Source organism: Rhinoderma darwinii, chromosome 2 (genome assembly GCF_050947455.1).
Source record: "Rhinoderma darwinii isolate aRhiDar2 chromosome 2, aRhiDar2.hap1, whole genome shotgun sequence".
NCBI classification, from domain to species: domain Eukaryota; kingdom Metazoa; phylum Chordata; class Amphibia; order Anura; family Rhinodermatidae; genus Rhinoderma; species Rhinoderma darwinii.
The window spans coordinates 265,668,155-265,688,596 of NC_134688.1; the positions used below are offsets into that span (position 1 = coordinate 265,668,155).

The 20,442-nt window shown below is 42.2% G+C and overlaps 1 long non-coding RNA gene across 2 annotated transcripts in view; it reads right to left on the minus strand.

The window, feature by feature from the left end:
• Positions 1–712: 712 nt before the first annotated feature.
• Positions 713–20,442, minus strand: part of LOC142741132 (uncharacterized) — a 65,368-nt gene continuing 45,638 nt past the window's right edge. The window contains exons 1-3 of one of the 2 annotated variants that reach the window (XR_012881008.1): positions 2,757–2,898; positions 2,301–2,494; positions 713–1,235 (exon numbers count right to left, since the gene is read on the minus strand). This is a non-coding gene — a long non-coding RNA (uncharacterized LOC142741132). Of the gene's footprint in view, positions 1,236–2,300; positions 2,495–2,756; positions 2,899–20,442 lie in introns of those variants that run through there. The other variant, XR_012881007.1, reaches the window with a different exon arrangement.

Sequence of the window (20,442 nt, forward strand, 5' to 3'; positions counted from 1 at the left end):
ATACTCATACGATCATATCCCAATTATTATTAATTGTGTAAGCATATATTTTATCATTGTTTCCTTTAAGCCCTATCAGCATTTATCAAGCATGGTACAAAGTATCTTAGTCTATGTTGGTTGGTCAGTGGCAATGGTTCACTAAAATGACTTACTGTAGTTTGACATAGTCTTACCCAAGAACAATTTAAATTCCAATGTAATTTGGGTCAAACTGCTTATAATAATAAAAAAAAAAAGAATTGAGATATGAACGTATACATGCAGTAAACACAGTAAATGTAGCATATGGAGCCTATGGCCTGGTGGAATGTTGGGTACAAGAAAACATCTTCTGGATGGCTACATTTTATATGAGACAATGGATTAACATACTGGCTGAACTCTCTTATGTGATGTTCATTCTGCCATGATTGGAGAGAGTCAGTTTGGCAAAGCAGCGCGGTAATACACCCAAAATACATAAGGCACGCTGCCTAATATGTCATACTCTGCATTTTCAAACAAATTGATTCTTTAAACAATACCATTACTTGAGTCAGCAAATGTATGGATTCCTGGTTCCAAAAGAACGGTATAGTTTAATAATGCAATGGCTTAAGCATATAAATAACAGTCACACTGTATGGGAAGTAGGCAAATGATGATCATCATCATAAGAAGACTCTTAAACTAAAATGTCAATGTTATTCTCAATGATATTCTTGGTGGTTTTTAGATGAAAGATTAGTACAAGTATATGAATCAATGTACAATGAGGCAGCAGTTAGAAACCGAGGCCTACTTATTGGGGAACAGTGGAGTAGACAGAGGCCTACAATCTAATATGTAATGTCGATTTACATGGAAGTATGACTTGCGCCTGTGTGCACTGACTTTATATGTGATTATATTTGTTCCATAATTCCAAGGATAGAAAAAAATAGGATGCGGTGACTCCTGCACCCTAGTACAATAAATGCGCCAATGTGCTAGCTTAGTTCACCAGATGACGCACACTGGGGAAACAGGAGCTGAGCAGCTTTGATTTTAAGATATACAAGATAAATATATCTTTCTTAAACCACCTATTTAATATTCACAGACATGGCTGAGAGAAGACTGCACTGAATTGGATTTAACACTGAAATTTCTTTACAGAGGAACTTTTTCCAGCTGATACATGAACATTATTGGCCTTAAATCTGGTGAGGCTCAATGGTGTTTCAAGGAAAGGAAAGTATTCTTCAACCAATCTGTGAAGCAAAATTGGAGGGAGGGTAATATATATATATATATATATATATATATATATATATATATATACACACACACACTCTGAGTAAGTGCCATCTCTGGATCTTCCATCTTCCACTGTTTATGAAACTACAAGTACCACAATATACAATAAGATGCATTGAACACTGTATTAACAAGAAAAAGATAGAGATAGATAGATAGATAGATAGATAGATAGATAGATAGATAGATAGATAGATAGATAGATAGATAGATAGATAGATAGATAGATAGATAGATAGATAGATATGAGATAGACAGATAGATAGATAGACAGACAGACAGACAGACAGACAGACAGACAGACAGATAGATAGATAGATAGATAGATAGATAGATAGATAGATAGATAGATAGATAGATAGATAGATAGATAGATAGATAGATAGATAGATAGATAGATAGATAGATAGATAGATAGATAGATAGATAGATAGATAGATAGATAGATAGATAGATAGACAGACAGACAGACAGACAGACAGACAGATAGACAGATAGATAGATAGATAGATAGATAGATAGATGGATGGATGGATGGATGGATAGATAGATAGATAGATAGATAGATAGATAGATAGATAGATAGATAGATAGATAGATAGATAGATAGATAGATATGAGATAGACAGATAGATAGATAGACAGACAGACAGACAGACAGACAGACAGACAGACAGACAGACAGACAGATAGATAGATAGATAGATAGATAGATAGATAGATAGATAGATAGATAGATAGATAGATAGATAGATAGATAGATAGATGATAGATAGATAGATAGATAGATAGATAGATAGATAGATAGATAGATAGATAGATAGATAGATAGATAGATAGATAGATAGATAGATAGATAGATAGCTGATAGATAGATGATAGATAGCTAGATAGATAGATAGATAGATAGATAGATAGATAGATAGATAGATAGATAGATAGATAGATAGATAGATAGATAGATAGATAGATAGATAGATGATAGACCACCATATGAAAATGCAACCTTTTATACTTACTATAATATTTAATAAAGAGACACGTGCTAACCATATAATGTCAATGACTAGTCTGTGTACATTCTCATGTAAAGATTCAGTTGTCCACATCATTAAAATCAGCAGTGGGGTAATATCCAGCGATGGGGTTGTGATTATTATTGTGTGCTACACCTTCTACAATGTTCTCCAGAAAGACATAGACTTACAGCTCCCTGTAAATGAAAAGGAACATAGTGTGAGAGCATAGATGGGATAACCCTCAAGTCATCCAACATGCAAATAATGAGCCAAAGATATCTCAGACATCACCATTCAGTGTCACATCACTACCTGCTATGTCCACAGTAACCATCAATGCATTTTAAGCATAAAACATGTACCCATAGATTGACAAATCCCATAAGCAGTTTTCCGTTTTCACCATGCATACCACAGTGACATTTTCCTGTTGGAATAAAGACTTGGTCATTTTACCTGGACTTATAGAGATGAATATAGGTCAAGCAGAAAAGAATGGAATGAGATGATGACAATATTGGTGATGATATGCTGAACACAGGTATGAGCATAGACTCAAGTACTTCAACCTTTATAAAATGTTCAAGGAGAATTCATGGAGCCGTTTTCTAAGGACATGAAGGTAAACATTAGCTAATTTTATATCAATCCACTACAGATCAAGATTTTTTTTTTTTGGCCAAACCGCTATTTGTTCTAGCATTTCATTGACTACTTATATGCTTGCAGCTTCGAATCTGGAGCATAATATTGCATGTTTTTGTCTGAAAGATAAGGCAAGACTCTCAAAGTCTTAGGCCTAAAGTACACTAATGATTCTAGCACTACAACCTTGCTACCACATTTTAAGAACTGGACTATTCTCTATGGCAGACTTACTGTATGATTGTGATTCTGATCAAAGACATTACTACATCGTTCCAAATTCTAGTGTTTACCATAGATTATAATTCCTTAAAAGTGGGATTGACCAGATTACTAATGATCACCCATGTAACCAAACATATTTTATTAGCACACAGATTTTAGTATGAGATGTACATATTATGCTAGTCTAAAATGAATATGTTAACACCTCGCAAACAATTTGGAGATGGTTCCTTGCAGCCTGTAGGTAATATCAAAGACAGACAGACAGACAGACAGACAGACAGACAGACAGACAGACAGACAGACAGACAGACAGACAGACAGACAGACAGACAGACAGATAGATAGATAGATAGATAGATAGATAGATAGATAGATAGATAGATAGATAGATAGATAGATAGATAGATAGATAGATAGATAGATAGATAGATAGATAGATAGATAGATAGACAGAAAGATAGACAGATAGATAGATAGATAGATAGATAGATAGATAGATAGATAGATAGATAGATAGATAGATAGATAGATAGATAGATAGATAGATAGATAGATAGATAGATAGATAGATAGATAGATAGATAGATAGATAGATATAGATAGATGATAGATAGAGACTCATAAATATCATATAATACTTGTATGATTACATAAAGCATTAACCCTACATTGGTGGTTATAGTGACCTGATATTCACACAATGGGATGTGTGCACAGAGGTATACAACTAAAGTGACTGTGGAGTGATAATATTGCAATTAGATAGTTGAATTTATGTTTTGGACCATCATGTGTAGTTTTCCATAGGACTGCAGATAAACCTACCGCGTTATCTTAAAACAGTTATCACAATGTACACAAGGGTTCAATAACAAATTATTCTCTGCTAAATCTCTTTACTGTTTATAATATGCCACATCCTGATATTTATACCATTTAGAAATATGGATCTATGAATAGTGTCTGTCCATAACTGTCCATCAATAGTTACAGGTCAGTAAATTAACACTTTCTGCACTTTCTCCTACAGAATCCTTTGCGTTTCTTCCTTTTACTTAGTTTCCTTCTCCTTACTCTCCCAAGAGAGGACCAGTCTGCCTTTTATCTGCTCATCAATATGCTGTGTTGAATCGTGATCCACCTTCCTCCCCCTTAGCCAAGGAGAGCCGTAATTACCACCATCTAATCCCCTCCTTGGCCAGAAAGGCCTGCATTGCATTCTGGGTTAAACAGATTTAGAACACACTACAATAATATCATTCACAGGCTAAATGATGCTGGGGTACAAAGGGTGGGCAACAATGCTAGCCATCCCTGCTGAAAGACTAAATAAAACATCTCTGGGCAACCAACACTTCATTTGTGATGCCCCTTTTATTCAGCAGCCTATATGCTCCAGTTTACAAATATATCTTAGCATGTTTTTGGGCACAAGGGGTAATAATTACATTTTTTATAAAAAAATATCTGTATTGACAAATGTCATTAGTCTCATCGGACCATTTGGTGGAAGAGCAAACTTCAGAAGGAACCAAAGTGCTGCAAAGTGTTGTAAACACTGTCCTCACTTCATGGCTAAGTGACTATTTTGTATCAAAGTCAATGTATATTTCACTAAGAATAAATAATAAAATAAACCCGTAACTTCTCCCATTCACAACGCTTTGATCCTATTTTCACTGCCCATCCTGAGATGAATAAAATGATTGATCATATAGGTGTATTTGGTTTTAGTTACCTCAATATGTATATAAAGTGAAAGACGGAACAGACAAGCAAGGGAGTGCTGAAGGGTAATGGTGAATGCAAATATCTGTATATATGTAGATACTTCATATATACAGTATACACATATACATTTGTCCACGTGTTGGGCGAATGCTTTCACTACAGTTCTGAACTCTGACATCTGTTGGTATCCACAAGCAATATATTAAATTACATTTGCGTACAGATTAATGTATTGATCTGAGTAAAGTATTCTGTGCCCAATGTTTTCTGCTTTTTTTGCCCTGGCACTAAATGTTCACTTTGGTGTTTTTCTATCTCTCTTGTAGAACACTATTGCCCTCTATGGGCCAAAAATAGTATTGTTTGGTCTTGTAACCAACAGCATACTGATAAAGAAGAGCTAAATGCGGTATATAAATAAGCCATACTTTATAGGGTGTTCCTAGAAATGTATGATGAGTAATAAATCATCAGAAATATATTGAGCTGACAAAATCTGAAAATATTTGAGATAAAGAGAAGGAATTTATTTAATGCATTCACCTTTAAGTCATTAAAATAACTGAAAATCATTCACTAACATACAGTATATCAACTTAATAACCTTAGATGATAGATCTCGAAAGATCAAATTATAGGCAAAAATGAATGATGCCAGACTCAGAGCACAAGCGATCTACTGCCAAAATAAAAGTTCCAAATAGTGCTTAAATAATACCACCATACAGAGGCAAATCATAGTACCCGAGTGCCTACATAATATTGCCATGTACAGTCAATATGAAAGTACTATATAAAGTGGTGACATAACACAGAAAAAATGTACCCAAATATTACTGCTATACAGTGTCTAAATAATACCACAGCTGGCATCATAATGTAAGTTTGTGTCATGAAATTAGGGAGGACTCCTTGTTAAGGGGAAAGATTGGTGTAGGCACATAAATAGTGGAAGACCCAGTAAATTCCCTCATTTGTCAATGCTTCCATCCAGCCCTGTATATAGAAATGATTGATCGCTAAGAATATCTTCATTTCTATTTTTTTACCTACACAAACTATTTAAGGTGAAAAAAAATCAAAATAGTACATATTGTGAGTAGCTAATGGTCTAGAAATGTATACCCTGGGGATCAGGGGTTAATAACACCTGGGTTTATCAATGCTTTACAGATGCTAGGAGGCATCTATATAGCCTACTAGCTTTTATACCCGACGTTGCTTGGGAGGTTGACTTACGGTAGGGCTAGAGTAAAAGCTCACTATTTAAATACCTCTCTATATGAATTTAATTGCTAGAGAGTGTAAATAATGTTATTGGAAGCATAAAAGAATGAAATGAAGCCATATATTCATTACAGTTTAGGCCTCATGCACACGAATGTAAAAACGCCCGTAATCACGGGTCATAATTACGGGCCCATAGACTTCTATTGGCCACGGGTACCTTCCCGTTGGCTTACGGGAAGGTGCCCGGGCAGTTGAAAAATATGGAACATGTCCTATTTCAGGCCATAATTACGGCACGGGCAGGCCCATATAAGGTCTCATGCCCACTTCAGTCTTTTTCTTCAGGGTGCTAGCCGTTTTTCAGACGGCTAGCACCCTGACCCATTCATTTCAATGGGGCCATGCATACTTCAGTTTTTTTGACGATCCCGTTGCTCCATTCCGACAAAAGTAGAGCATGTCCTACTTTGGTCCGAGATTCCGTGACCGTGAGGCCCATGCAAGTCAATGGGGCCGTCAAAAACACTGAAGGCACACGGAAGGCATTCGTGTGCCATCTGTGTGTGATGGAGCCGTTGCCTAGCAACGGCCAGGCGGGCAGAGGTACACATACAGACAGATACTGCACTAATCGGCAGCCCCTTCTCTCTGTCAGCACTGATAGAGAGAAGAGGCTGCTAATCAGTGCTGGAACGCAGTGATATTAAGAAAAATAAGTTTATACGTACCCTGGCCATTGTCTTGGTGCCGCGTCCCTCTTCTGACATCCAGTCCGACCTCCCTGGATGACGCGGCAGTCCGTTTGACCGCTGAAGCCTGTGATGGTCTGAATGTCGTCTCAGGAGGACACACTTGAGGAAGAAGCAGGCAAGCAGGGAGTTCCGGGTAAGTAGTAAATTTTTTTTTGTTGCAGGTTTTTTTTAATGAACCATTAATCTATAGTGTGATCGCCGCAATTGGTATTCCTTGTCCAACGGTAGTCTCTGTTCAGGGTGCTGAAAGAGTTAAAGGGCTGCACTGATCGGCAGTAACTTTCAGCACCCTGGACAGTGAGTACCGCTGGACAAGGAATAGCATGTGCGGCGCTCACAATATCGTGTACATAGTGTGAACGAGTTTCAGTTTCCTCTCAGAAACTGAAACACGGAGTACACACGGGAAGCACACGGTTCCAATCACGGACACACAGATCCGTGAAAAACGGCTGTGAAAACGGTGATGGAAGTGTGCATGAGGCTATGGGGTTCCCGTGATTATGGGTGGCTACGTGTGTGCACCCGTAATTATAGGAGCGTTGCTAGGCGACGTCAGGGGATAGTCACTGTCCAGGGTGCTGAAAGAGTTAACTGATCGGCAGTAACTCTTTCAGCACCCGGGACAGTGACTACCGCTGGAGTTAATAGTATTAAAAGTTAACTTACCTGCTTCTTCCTCCAGTCCGGCCTCCCGGGATGATGTTTCATCCCATGTGACCGCTGCAGCCAATCACAGGCCAATCACAGGCCAATCACAGGCCAATCACAGGCTGCAGCGGTCACATGGACTGCTTTTAAACCAACGAAAAATCGGGCTTCAAACACACTTTCCAAAATATATATTAGATATACATAAACCCTTCATACTTTTCTAGCTTCTTTTATATGATGGAATATCACTGTAATGTTATAGCATATATACTGCACAATTACTACAAATGCTAAATTAATCCTACAATAAATGTCCCCTCTTCCTCCAAGCTATGCTTTGGCAACCAATTGGTAAAGAAAAAAACCTCCAATGTACTCAACTACCCCATAAACCAGAAAAAAGTACAAGGATTCACTGAAATTGCTGCAGCTGTAGAAATAAACTGGGGCCTTAGGATCGCCCACAACCTAAAGCTCAAATATGTACAACTAAAAGGAATTGGAAGTACACAGATCAGAAGAATCGCTATTCAAACTTTTTTCAGGTGAACCTTTAATTCAGTAAAATATTAAGAGTGTAGTAAAGTATTGCCATTTGCTGAAGAAAGATGGCACTAAAATATTTAACATTTTGAAATGTTCGATAAAGATGATTCATTATAAGTATATTCTTAAAGGCGTTTTCCAGATGAGAAAAATTGATGGCCTATCCTCAGGATAGGCCATCAATAGCTTATGGGTCGGGGTCCGACTCCTGGGACCCCCACCGATCACTGTTTTGAAGGGGCCGCAGTAATGGGAGAAAAGGCTGTCACCTTTGAATTGCCACTAAATGTGTGTCGAACATTTAGGCTGGATTCACACACCCTATTTACGGACGTAATTCGGGCGTTTTAACCTCGAATTATGTCCAAAAATACGGCTCCAATGCGCCGGCAAACATCTGCCCATTCATTTGAATGGGCTTTACAATGTTCTGTACCGACGGTCATTTTTTTTACGCGCCGCTGTCGAAAGACGGTGCGTAAAAAAGACGCCCGCGTCAATGAAGTGCCTGTCACTTCTTGGGACGTAATTGGAGCCGTTTTCCATTGACTCCATAGAAAAACAGCTCCAATTACGTCCGTAATGGACGCAGCTAAAAACGCCGGCAACATGCCATTACGTCCTGAAAACAGCTCCGTGATTTCAGCCGTAATGGACGCAGCCGTGTGAACATACCCTCACAGTGAGCAAGAAGAAATTAAGGGGATGCAGCACTCGTACAAGCGCTGCAGCCCCTTCAAAACAGCTGATCGGCAGAAGTCCCAGAACCTCTTTAATTCTGTACATGACATGTTAATACTATTAATTTGGACATGTGTTAGGGGTGCTCACCTAGAACATTTAAGGAAACATACATTTTTAGCATGCTCCCTTGCTCATCTACCAACCAGACACTTTGAATTCTAAGGCTGGGTTCACACACACTATTTACGGACGTAATTCGGGCGTTTTAGCCCCGAATTACGTCCGAAAATACGGCTCCAAAGCGGCAGCAAACATCTGCCCATTCATTTGAATGGGCTTTACGATGTTCTGTACTGACGGTAATTTTTTTTACGCGCCGCTGTCAAATGACGTAAAAAAGACGCCCGCGTCAAAGAAATGCCTGTCACTTCTTGAGATGTAATTGGAGCCATTTTCCCTTGACTCCATGGAAAAACAGCTCCAATTACGTCCGTAATGGACGCAGCGAAAGGCGCCTGCACTTGCCATTACGTCTGAAATTGTGGAGCTGTTTTCTCCTGAAAACAGCTCCGTGATTTCAGCCGTTACGGACGTGTACGTGTGAACATACCTAACTCTCCTCCTTGTTTGATATGTTATATCTTGCTTACAACTAGGTACACAAGAAGCTTAGGGTGAGAAAACCAAAATGAACCCTAAAGCCCCGTCGCTCAAACAATTTGGAACACAGCAAGACCTTTATGAATACAAGGTATCTGAATGCTCACATCCATCACATATCCACACAAGGAAATTAATCCCTATTCTGAGATAGTGGGCGGAGACATGCAAATTATTTCTTTATGCCCTTGGTGGCCAACTATGCATCCAGAACCACTGGTGTGTAGCACAGTTACAGCCTAATATATGGATCTGTATGTATGAGGATGTATCCGGGCATTGCTTACAACTAGTAACGCAGATCTATGTATCAAATAGAAAGTGCACTGCAGATTTGAAAGGGTCATCAAGAAGGAAAGAATAATTAGATATATTATCACACTTTTCGTTTTTGCTTATACAGATGCAGCCAGTAAAGAGGACCTACCACTCTAACAAGCGTCATAATATTTTTGGGTCCTTATGTTACTCTTGGTCCCACAGGGAAGCCGCACATTGTTAGCGCTGTAGAGCGTTAGATGTAATGAGATCACCAGCCTGCAGCATTCACACAGTCCAAGCAATAGATTAACATATGGCTGGTTGGTTTTGCTGGTAGGAAAGAGTAAAGTCTATGTGAAACCACTTTATTTGTGCTGTCATCATAATCAAAAGGGTCACATGTTGTGCCCTTAAACATCCTAAGATCCAGGCTTGGTATTAACAACTACTGCTTAGAGATAATTATTGAACAGATGATGAGAACAGTAGAAAAAAAAAAAGTCTAGCCTAAAGATTTATATAAACTATGCTCATCTAGATAAGACTTGAAATATAGTTTGTCTTACCAGTCGTAGATTTTAACCAAGTAAATCTAATTTAACCCCTTAAGCTAAAAGCCAATTTTGGCATTGAGGATGCAGGAATTTTTTTTGATGTTTCAACAGCCATAGAATTTTTTATTTTTCCATTTCCATGGATATAAAAGGGCTTGATTTTTGCACGACGTTGTATAATTCAAAAGCATTATATTGGGGTACAAATATAAATTTTTGAGGGGGAGAATGAAAAAATAACTTTTTTTTCACCAGTTACCGTGTGGTATAAATAATATTTTGCCTTTATTCTATGCATTGTTATAGGGATGCCAAATATGTATAGTTTATTATGTTTTATTTTATTCAATGAGAGCTATTCTAAATGGGGAGAAAAAAATGTCTTTATTCTTTGTTTAATAATTTGTATGAATTTTTATTGTAATAAAGTTTTGAATCTTTTTTTTACTTTTTCTGTCCCACTAGGGGACATTTATTTATGAATTTAACTTTTAACACGTAATAGAATACCTTTGTACTCCAATGCATTATTGTCTGTCAGTGAAAAACTGGCATGCACCTATGAGGTCTGATAGGCATCTACATATGTCCTGAGGGGGCCTTGGCCACCATATTCAACCATTGTTCTCCGCAATCAGGATCGCGATCAGAGGACAAATGGAGACCTTCCTTTGTTTACATTTCATAGATTCCGTGGTCACTATTGGGTTAAACGGCCAAGATCAGAGTTATCTCCGGTCTTCGCTGTTGCTCTGGGAGGCTGATGGCACGGGCACAGCTTGAAACTCTTTACTCTGCCGCACTTTTTCGGGGCTTGTGGCGAACTACATGCTTTAAGTGCCCTAAATGTATGGCGTATAATGTTAAGGGGTTAAAGATTCATTATTCTGGTTGTATTTTTTTTAGAAAGGTTCTCTGGAAAGCTCATCAAAATATGTCCAGATTCTGGGACCCCAAGCAGTCGCCTGTAATCTTCGGGACAACCTGCAAGTAAGTGTTCAATCCCGTGACATATAAAATTAATTATTACATAGTGCCCATTGAACGCAATGGGTCTTGCACAGACATGCCAGGTCTTCCAGAGTGAGTGATGCTCTTTGTAAGCTAAGCTTCAGCTATCTAATGGAGGTCCGAATGAGACCCCTCTCAATTACAAATGTCTACATAACAGCTAGTATGGACATACTTCACCCAGAGGCATAGCTAGCAGGGGGGCCATGGCCCCAGGCCCGCAGTGCTGGTCCCCCAGCAGTGGCATGTCCCAGATTTAACTGTATCTGCATCCTCAGGACACAGATACAGTTGAATCCAATGCTGGAGCAGGGAGCTGACGGCTCCTTGCTCAAGCATTCACTAAGTAATACCAGCTGTGAGCGGCTCGACACAGACAGGCGCGATGTAGTGACGTCATCAAGCCTGTCTGAGAAGAGCCCCACACTGCACAGAGCGGAGAAGCAGAGGGATCTCCTCCACTCATCGTGGGAACAGGGATAGGTAAATATTTTTTTTTATTTTTTTTTTATTACGCAGCTAAGGGGGCATTATACTGAGTATGGGGGTCCGCAATGGGGGAATATACTGAATGGGAGCAGTTTTGGGGGCATTATACTGTATGAGGACAGCTATGGGGCATTATACCGTATGGGGACAGCTGTGGGGGATTATACTGAGGGGGCAGCCATGGAGGATTATACTGTGGGGGGACAGCTATGGGGCATTATACTATATGGTTGCAGCTATGGGGCATTATACTGTGTGGGGCAGCTATAGGGGCATTGTACTGTGTGGGGGCACCTATGGGGCATTATTCCATGTGGGGGCACTAATGGATCATTATTCTGTGTGGGGGAAGCTTTAGGGGCATTATACTGTGTGTGGAGGAACTATAGGTGCATTATACTGTGTGGGGCAGCTTTAAGGGCATTATACTGTGTGGGAGCCACTAAGGGGTCATTATACTGTGTGTGGGCACTAAAGAGCCATTATGCTATGTGGGGGGCACTAAGAGGTTATTATACTGTGTGGGGGCAGCCTTATTCTGTGTGGGGACAACCATGGGGGCATTGTAATGTGTGGGGGCAGCTATATGGGCATTATCCTGTGCGGGGGCAGCTATAAGGGCATTATACTGTGTGGGGGCCACTAAGGGGCCATTATACTGTGTGGGGGGCCCACTCAGATGTTTTTCCCCCCTCTGCCCTAAACCCCTATCTACGCCCACTCATATACTGTAGGCTGCTGTCATTTTCTAGCTGTGCAGTATTTCTTGTACTCAACGTTTAGCAGTCATTTAAAAGACAAGCAGTCAGATATGTAAAGCACCTGATACGTGCGTTTATGTTTTTTATTAATAGAAGTGCAATATCCAAGAAAACACTTAGGTTTATTTCTCAGTATCCACAGTGATCAAACACTTACTTTTCAATTGTCTTTGAAGTTTCAGCGCCATCCTTATTAAATCCTATCTTGTAGTGTTATTTAAAGTGAAATTCTATTGATCCATGTGGTAGTTTAATGGTACTCTTCAGTGTTTTGTATTATTTGTTGTAGGAAACAGAAGCATCTACCTTTAGTCTTCAGATGACAGAGAAGATAAATGGGAATCCATGGAATTTATAATATATCACCCAAGTAAAGAAGGATTGAGCCATCACAATTATTAAAGGGTAAGACGTAACGTTCAATAATATAGGGAACGGAATTCTGAAAAGTGATTAGTGAGATTATTGAAAGGGGAGGAAAAATGTGAGTAGAGATAATGATGAGTTAGAAGTGGTGTCATGGTGGAGGATCAGATGGAGAACATGGGACAGCAAACATAGGATGACGATATTACAAAATAAATTATTTAAGATATGCTATAAATGTTTCCTGTCAGAATACCCCTTTAAGTACAAGTTACTGAACGCTTACCTATTGGCCTTTGGGTGGAACAGTTAGCTGATATCCCACCAAGTCACCCTCTGTACCTCACCAACCAGTCTTCTTCTCCATATCAGAGAAGCTCTGACTTAAAACACTATTCTAATGCGACCAAGAAGTTCAACAGCAGCTGTACCTGTTTGCGGAATTTGAAATTTTGAACTCTATCATTTCCAAAGCACACATTTTAGAAGGGAACAGGGACTGCAAGTGATAAAAGGTACTATTTAAAGTCAATTATATTATTGTTTATAAATTTGTACTGCAACAGATGTGGTTTGTAGTAATCTCCTGGCCCCTTCTGTAAGATATTTAAAGGGGTTCTCCAGGATATATATTTTTATATACTGTTAAATAATAAGAGGGCTTTATTTATTAGGGAGCTATTGTACCCCACGGGCCGCAGATGACAGCCTCAGGGACCGCATGCGTCCCGCGTGTTTGAGACCCCTGCCCTATACTAACTTTATATTTGCATAAGAGAAGACATACACGATGCAAATAATATTGGTAAGAACCCTGCTATATGCATTTGTAATTAAAACCTCTTATGGACAGATGGTGTTTAGTGCGGCATGTTGACATGAATACACACTATTTTGTCGAACTCTCCAGCTGGGAAGATAGGTGAGCACAGTTATTTTTGGAGGTACCATATTTGGAGGTAACAGTAATGTACTCAGCAAAGCAATAGAAAGGGACATGGTTTCCACTATGGCTTTTGTATACTAATGCTATTAACAAATTAAGCAATAGTTGTTATACAGTATAAGCAATAATAATTTAATTATGTGAAATACCTTAGTCACCAACAGACTTCAAAGTATTGTCTTGGATTTGCAGCAACACCATAAGAGTTGGCAGGTAGCCTTTTCCAACACAACTAATACACAGAAAAAGGGAGACACCCTAGTCCTCCACACCCTAATTCATCAAATTGATAGGTGCAAGTGATTCTACTGGTCCTATAAATATCAAATGAAGGTGTAGCAGATTATAATCTCCCTAGCAATGTTACAATATTAAAAACGGAAATGATCGATGGCTTGGTGATAGTGAGGCATACCTATTGATCAAAGGTGTAACCAGTAGCTCCTCAGTCCCAATGCAAACTCTGCAACAGTTCCCCCTACCTAACATGTGCCTATCTATTTAGAGGCACAGGGGGGCCTGGGTGCAAGTGTTACCTCCTATAGCTACGCCCTTCTATTAATTCATCTTGACTTGTCTTTTGTACAGTTAGTCACACTAAAGTTCAAATTAAAGGGAAAACTGTAAAGTATTTTATTTTAGTTTGATTTGAATTTTTAGTTTGTAGAAGAGAAATACTGTGTTTGTTCTGTTGTTTAGATGTTGTCGCACTTTATTTTTTAAAAAAAATTGTAATACTTTTCTGGGGACGGCTTTATTGAACACACACATTTCTTTCCTGTACTGTTTGTAGAAACCAGCGTTTTCGGCATTGGGGAACAACTAAAAAATAAATCTCATCTCGGGTAACTCATGACAATAATTTTTTACTATAGAGAAAAAAAGGCTAAAAAATTATACACGCAATACACACAATAAATCACCGTTTGCAATTAGAACATGAATATTGTCTTAAAAAAATGGGAAAAAAGAGGCTTATCTTTTTAGTGTGACAATTGGGCTTGCTTGTTTTTGAAAATTACCACAACTTTGTTGGTAAGCCCTACCCCTATACACCATGTAGCTGGTCTAGAAAATGAAATGGCGCTTACAAACTTTATAGCCACTGCTACAGCCACTGCTCCCCTTTAAAGCCTGTGTCCCCACAACAGCTTCTCTGCCACCATACAGTAACAGGCACAGTCAATGTTCCCGCTAAGCCTTGGCAGCTCCTGAGCGGAGCAGTTAAGGAGCAGGGCAAGTCTCCATCAATGGTGGGCGATCTAAAGATCAAAAGTAATACCCCCAGTAAACGCTAATATAGCGACTAAATAAGAGAATAAGAAAACGTATTTTAAATTAGTTTTAATTACTTTTTTACATACTATAATATTACAAGTCCAGCAGTAAAATAGATAAAAGTTATAAACACCAATTATAGGCATCAATGAAAGAATCCCTTTCTTACACCACTGTCCCTGTAGATAGCGCCACACAGCCCCCTGTAGACAGCGCCACACAGACCCCCTGTAGATAGCGCCACACAGACCCCTGTAGATAGCGCCACACACACACACACACCCTGTAGATTGCGTCACACCCCCTCCCTGTAGATAGTGCCACCCAGCTCCAATGTAGATAGCGCCATGCAGCCCCCTGTAGATAGCGCCACACAGCCCCCTGTAGATAATGGCATACAGCCCCCTTGTATACACTGCCACACAGCAATCCTCCCTCACCTTGTATATACTGCCACTCAGCCCCCCACCCCTTGTATATACTACCACACAGCAATCCCCCCTCCCCTTGTATATACTGTCACCCAGCAATCCCCCTCCCCTTGTATATACTGCCAAACAGCCCCCATCCCCTTGTATATACTGCCACACAGCAATCCCCCCTCCCCTTGTATATGGTGCTACATAGCGATCCCCTCTGTATATAGTGCTACAGAGCCTCCTCTACCCTTGTATATACTGCTACACAGCCCCCCTTCCCCTTCTATATAGTGCTACACAGCAATTCCCCCTGTTTATTACCACACAGCAATTATCCCCCCCCCCCCGTGTATATACTGCCACACACAGCAATCCCCCCTCCCCTTGTATATAGTGCTTTACAGCCCCCCTTCCCCTTGTATATACTGCCACAGAGTAATTCCCCTTATATTACCACACAGCCCCCTCAAAAAAAAAAGCAGATTGTGCCTACCTTGCCCGCTCCCGCGACGGACGGAGTACTACACTGCGTCTTCATCACGACAGCCTACGCAGAGTGTCTTCCCAGCACCTTATAGGCTGCAGGCCTAACCTGGCCTGCAGCCTATGGTATTAATTTGTATATGCGTCCTGAGGACGCACATACAAGTGAATGTGGCCAGGGCCGCCATCAGGAATTTCAGGGCCCCCTACAGCTAAATTTTCTGGGCCCCCCTACCGTGGCACCGTCCAGCACTATATCATGGTACCCAGGGCCGCCATCAGGGGGGGTATTAGGGGTACTGATGTGAGAGGCCCGGCCAAACCTAAGGGTATGTTCACACGGCCTATTTACGGACGTAAATCGGGCGTTTTTGCCCCGAATTACGCCCGAAAATAGCGCCTCAATAGCGCTGACAAACATCTGCCCATTGAAAGCAATGGGCAGACGTTTGTCTGTTCACACGAGGCGTATATTTACGCGCCGCTGTCAAATGACGGCGCGTAAATAGACGCCCGCGTAGAAGAAGTGACCTGTCACTTCTTTGGCCGTAATTGGAGCCGCTATTCATTGACTCCAATGAATAGCAGCGCTAACTACGGCCGTAATTGACGCGGCGTTCAAGCGCCTGCACATGCCGGTACGGCTGAAATTACGGGGATGTTTTCAGGCTGAAACATCCCCGTAATTTCAGCCGTTACGGACCCCCGCCGTGTGAACATACCCTAATTGAAAGGGGGGCCCAGCAAACTGCCGCGACTTGCCTTTGGTAGAAAAAAAACAGGCCCCTGCAATGGGGCCCGTTTTTTTCAAGAAAAGAATGTCATGAGCTGCGGGCCCCCCTTTCAATTAGGTTTGGCCGGGCCTCTCACATCAGTACCCCTAATACCCCCCCTGATAGCGGCCCTGGGTAGCATGGGGGCCGTCAAACACCACCGCCCGTGCGACCGATCGCGTGCACCCGCAAACTCCCGCGCATGCGCACCGGCGACCGCCTGGAACCGCGCACCGAATTTTGAGGCAGATTTTGACCTGCCCACACTATCTTGCCGCGTTTTTTGCCCACGGCGATTGAGGACATCAGACAGAAAACGCAGCGAAAAATGCATTTTCTGCCTCCCATTGATTTTGATGGCAGGTCAGAGGCGGAACCGCGGCAAGAAAGGACGTGCTGCTTTGTCTTTTTTCCGCGACTGGCTCCCATTGATTTCAGATTAAATCAATGGGAGGCGGTTTTGGAAGTTGTTTGGTGCTGATTCTGACGCAGTGTCCGAGTCAATATCAAGGCCCAAAAACTCTGTGAACTGGGCCTTATTGTTAGGGCTTATTCAGACGAACGTGTAATACGTCCGTGCAATGCGCGTGATTTTCACGCGCCTCGCACGAACCTATGTTACTCTATGGGGCCGTGCAGACTGTCAGTGATTTTCACGCGCCTCGCACGGACCTATGTTACTCTATGGAGCCATGCAGACTGTCAGTGATTTTCACGCAGCGTGAGTCCGCTGCGTAAAACTCACGACATGTCCGATATTTGTGCATTGTTGGCGCATCACGCACCCATTGAAGTCAATGGGTGCGTGAAAATCACGCCCAGCACTTCCGCAGCCGTATAAACTATGAATGAAAACAGAAAAGCACCACGTGCTACAAACATCCAAACAGAGTGTCATAATGATGGCAGCTGCGCGAAAATCACGCAGCCACGCATCATATGCAGCTGACACACGGAGCTGTTATGGACCGTTTGCATGCGCAAAACGCCACGTTTTTGCGCGCGCAAAAAGCACACGCTCGTGTAAATCCGGCCTTAGGGTAGGAACACACTAGGCATGAACACTGCGGATTTTATGCAACACATTTTATTGTGGAAAATCCGCAGCGTATTACAGTCGCAGCAGAGTGAATGAGATTTGAACAAATCTCATCCACACGCTGCAAAAAAAAATGGACCTGCAGTGTGGCTTTTTAAGCCGCAGCATGTAAATGTATTCTGTGGAATCGCCGCTCCTCTGTTGCGGAAATGCTGCGGTTCTGCCGCAAAAATCACAAATGAGAAAAAAAAAAGGCACTTTTTTAAATTTATAAAAAAGTCTAGACTTGCCACGGCCGTAGTCCTGGTGACGCGATCCTCTATTCTTAGCGCAGCCCGGCCTCCTGTCATGACGTTTCATCCCATGTGACTGCTGCAGCGGTCACATGGTCTACAGCGTCATCCCAGGAGGCGGGGCTACGTTCAGAAGAGAGAGACGCGTCACCCTAAACTACGGCCGGGGCAAGTCTAAACTTTTTTTTCCCTGCAGGATTCCCGCAGCGGACGCGCCTCACGAAACCTGCGCCACTATTTGGTGCGGTTTTGCTGGCAGAATTCCCTGCGGCTACCGGGGCGGATAAGCTGTGTAGTTTTACTCAGCATATCCGCCTAGTGTGTCCCTTATGATGTCGCTCCTGGAGCTGCTGCCGGTCTCTAAATAGGCAGTTGGTTCAGTAGAATTTAGAATTATTTTTTTGGGTGAACCAGCTTAAAAAAATACAATTCTTTTGTGTTAGGGCCTGTTCACATCACCGTTCGCTTCCGTTCCGGGGTTCCGTCTGAGGTTTCTGTCGGGTGAACCCCGCAACGGAAAGTGAAAGTGACAGCACAGCTTCCGTTTCCGTCACCATTAGCGCAGTCGACTGCGCTATTGATTCCGTCCGAAAACCAGCCGGAATGGTGACGAACGGAAACCATTAGCGATGTTTCCGTCACCATTGAGATCAATGGTGACTGAAACGGAAGCTGTGCTGTCACTTTCACTTTCCGTTGCGGGGTTCACCCGACAGAAACCTCAGACGGAACCCCGGAACGGAAGCGAACGGTGATGTGAACAGGCACTAACACAAAAGTTTTGTATTTTTTTAAGCTGGTTCACAAAAAAAATTATTCCAAATTCTACTGAACCACCTGTCCTCAATCGCCGCTGGCAAAAAACACAGCAAAAAAACGCGGCAAGATAGTGTGGGCAGGTCAAAATCTGGCTCAAAATTCTTTAAGGAATTTTGAGGCAGATTTTTTTTTGCCTGCAAAATACTGTGTGAACAGGGCCATACATAAACAGCACTTTGAGATAATTTACTCACTGTGTCAGAAGAGCTGCTCCCACTCCAGGCCTCTTCCGGCGATGTCTTCCAGGCGAGGTCTTCGGTCCAGACGTCCAGTCCTTCACCTCCAGCCAGGCTCCAGGTAAGTTTTGTCCATGTGTGTCCGCGGCTGCGCGCGCTTCGTTCGCGGGTGCGCGCGCGGCCGATCACGGGTGCGTGCGCAGCAGATCGCGGGTGCGCGCGCGGGCGGTCTCGAGTGTGGGCGTTCGTAGGTGCGCACGCACGGGAGTTTCCTTGTGCGGGCGGGCGGACGGTTTGACGGCCCCCCATGACGAGAGGAGGGGAGGGGGCCCGCAGCAGCAGCAGCAGCAGCTCACGACATTCTTTTGGTGAAAAAAACGGGCCCCATTGCAGGGGCCCGTTTTTTCCTACCAAAAGAATGTCGCAGCAGTTGCCGGTCCCCCCTTTCAATTAGGTTTGGCCGGGCCCCTCACACCAGTACCCCTAATACCCCCCTGATGGCGGCACTGAATGTGGCTGTCGCTAGCACCGGAGCCCCCTTCTTTTTTTCTCCAGACGGAGGTAGTGTCCCCTTGTTTTTTTAGGGGGTTTTACATGGAACAGGATTTCATCATAATTTTTGTATGTGCCATTCATATATTTATATAACTTAACCCCTTAACGCTCAGTGACGTACAATTCTGTCATGGTAACCATCCCGTTCGCGCTCCATGACGGAATAGTACGTCACGGGAGGAACGGACATTTCGGCCGTCTTCCCGACACATACAGTAGCTGTGACAGCTGCTGTCTTGTACAGCGGTTGCCGTAGCTCCCATAGCGGGGACCGATCGCTGTGTCCCCGCTGATTAACCCCTTAAAAGCCGCGTTCAATTGCGATCGCAGCTTTTTAGGGGTTAAACCACCATTGACGGGCCGCTACATGATAGCCGCCGGCGATGGTGGCTATGGCAACCGGACGACTAACAATGGCGTCTGGCTATGTCATCTACGGAAGCCTAGTGGGTCCTGACAAAGTCAGGACCCACTATGCTTGCTGTCAGTGAGTAGCTGATAGCTCTAATACACTGCACTACGCATGTAGTGCAGTGTATTAGAATAGCGATCAGGGCCTCGTGCCCTCAAGTCCCCTAGTGGGACAAAGTAATAAAGTAAAATAAAAGTAAAAAAAAGTTGTGTAAAAATAAGAAAATAAACGTTTTAACCCGTTAGTGACCGGTCCATAGTCTTTTTACGTCGGTCACTAACGGGCATTATTCCGATGCCATAGACTTTTTACGTTGCGGCATCGGAATAAGTAAACAGAGCAGGGAGCTGTCAAATCTCCCTGCTCTCAGCTGCCTA